Raw genomic sequence first — 2,500 nt, forward strand, 5'->3', positions numbered from 1 at the left:
CAGGCATAGTTCACCATCTTTCGGGTCCCAACGTGTACGCTCTGGGTGCGCCTCTTCTCGCAATGAGAACGAGACGCCCCGGGAGTGCGAGGCCGCATCGTGACGCGGCCCATCCTCCCTTGATCGACGCTAAGGTACGATCTTCACTTTCATTGCGCCTTTAGGTTTACATGTCCCAATGACTCGCGCACATGTTAGACTCCTTGGTCCGTGTTTCAAGACGGGTCCTGAGAGTACCCAAAGCAGTAGCGTCGCTGACCGGTAATTCAAAGCTTGGCCAGTCCGAGGACACCGCCTGCTAACAGCTGGTTAGGCCCGGAGCCGGCGCTAGGTCCGTACCATCCGGGTGACAAACTAACCGAGCTTGCGGCGGGCCTGACGCACACACATTCGAAAATGGATTGGTTGCGGCCCGATACCGTCAGAGTACCGTCACGCAGCCGGCCAGGCGATCGAGCGTCTGCCGTGTGCGCACGAAGGCGACACGACAGGCAACAACTCGAGCCGTAGACCGACACGCAACGGGTCGCGACGTTCTACTAAGGGAGAAGTGCACGACTACGCGACCGGAACATTTGCCGAAGATGGTGTACCCTCGCACTGGAACCACCGAAGTGGCCCATTACGGGCTATCTGCGCACCAACGGAAGCCAGCCTCGTCGACGATGAATCTCCCCATTCGATCTTTTGGGTTTCTCAGGTTTACCCCTGAACGGTTTCACGTACTCTTGAACTCTCTCTTCAAAGTTCTTTTCAACTTTCCCTCACGGTACTTGTTCGCTATCGGTCTCGTGGTCATATTTAGCCTTAGATGGAGTTTACCACCCACTTAGGGCTGCACTCTCAAGCAACCCGACTCTAAGGAGAGGTCCTCCCGAAACGCGTACCAGTCGCTACGGGCCTGGCACCCTCTACGGGTAAATGGCCCCATTCAAGATGGACTTGGACGCGGTTCGACGTCTCGGGATAAATTGACCCTCCTGAACACTACATTTCCCAACGGCAGAACCGCGGGATTCAGTGCTGGGCTAATTCCTGTTCGCTCGCCGCTACTAAGGAAATCCTTGTTAGTTTCTTTTCCTCCGCTTAGTAATATGCTTAAATTCAGCGGGTAATCTCGCCTACTCTGAGGTCGTCGTACGTGATACAAAATTTTGTGTGTTTCGGCCGAAAGAGCGTAAAAGTAGTACTCGCGAAAACGTACAAAGCACAAAAAAAAAAGAAAAAAAAAGAAAACGAAACAACACTACACGACAGAAGAGAGAAAAAGGTAAACAAAAAACCGATATATGCCTTATGCGCCACACCAAAGTGTCAATATAATTCTTTCTTCATCTCTCGTCGATCGGAAACTCTCGCTAGACGATCTGGCCGGTTAACTTTAACGTCCGTCGAAAAGAACTTTCGGGGACTGGACGACCGACAGATCGCGCGGTTCCGCACGAATCGACAATGAAGAAAAGAAAAGACATGGGGCGACCGACATAAAGGTTTTCATCATTGGATATACCTTTTCTCTCTCCGCGGTGCTGTTCCGTGCGTGAACACACAAGTGTGTCTTTTGCGTCGTGTGACAATCAAGTTCGAAATAAGCCTCGCCAATAGAGGAGTATACATATTATTATAAAAAAAAAAATAATAATACATATAACCCGGTGGGATTTCTTTTTCTCTCTACTTCTTGTATAATTGAACCAAAAACCACGGGGGTACAGAAACGTTGCGCACGAAACGATTTATCATCGATCAAACACAAAACCAAATTAGAGACACGAGAGAAAGAGAGTAAGATCTCAAGACGCACATAGGCCGTCATCAATACGATTCAACGCGAACGTGGCGATGGAATGGCAATCGCACAGATTAGCGAGGACACGTCGACGACGGGGAATAATTCCGACCCGATCAAGTACGACGTGCTCCATCCCGCACATTGCTGCGCTTTGCTCCGCTGTCCATCGATCATCAAAGCGTTCGCGATAGAACGAGAGATCTCTTTCGTCTCTTCCCTCGAAGACTCGAAAAGGAATGTGTGTTTGTCGAAATCGCCGGCAACGACGACCCTCCGCCGTATGGCAATTATAACGTAGAGTTAAGAAACTCATCCACGCACAGGCATATTCTCTCCCTGGGGCTTAACATTGCCACACCACACACACTCTGTGTGCCACACAGTATTCTTTCTTTCTTTTATAATTTGTGTGTCCATCTCTGTAGTCTCGCGAGACTCTTGTAAATATACCTCTTTCGTATATACGCATCATTTCAGGCGACGTCGGGAGCGCGTTAAATGTTCATGAGTGGAAACGCTTCTTTCCGCAAGGCGAATCGTTTCGCAGAGAAGGTGAGAGATTTGGAGATCCTCGTCGAAGCGGTGCCTTACGGGCGGTCGTATTTTCAATACGACTCACGACACCGTAAAAACACTCACGCAAGTCCGAACGTAAGAAATACCAATCCCTACTTCGCCTCTCGTGGAAACTAGATATATATATATATT

The 2,500-nt window shown here is 49.5% G+C and overlaps 1 non-coding gene across 1 annotated transcript in view; it reads right to left on the reverse strand.

Annotated features, from left to right (window-relative positions):
• The window catches only part of LOC143221230 (large subunit ribosomal RNA), a 4,008-nt gene extending 2,873 nt beyond the window's left edge, over positions 1–1,135 (reverse strand). The window contains exon 1 of the ribosomal RNA XR_013011750.1: positions 1–1,135. This exon is cut by the window's left edge and continues 2,873 nt beyond it. This is a non-coding gene — a ribosomal RNA (large subunit ribosomal RNA).
• Positions 1,136–2,500: the final 1,365 nt, after the last annotated feature.

The sequence above is a fragment of the Lasioglossum baleicum genome, unplaced genomic scaffold (assembly GCF_051020765.1).
Source record: "Lasioglossum baleicum unplaced genomic scaffold, iyLasBale1 scaffold2097, whole genome shotgun sequence".
NCBI classification, from domain to species: Eukaryota; Metazoa; Arthropoda; class Insecta; order Hymenoptera; family Halictidae; genus Lasioglossum; species Lasioglossum baleicum.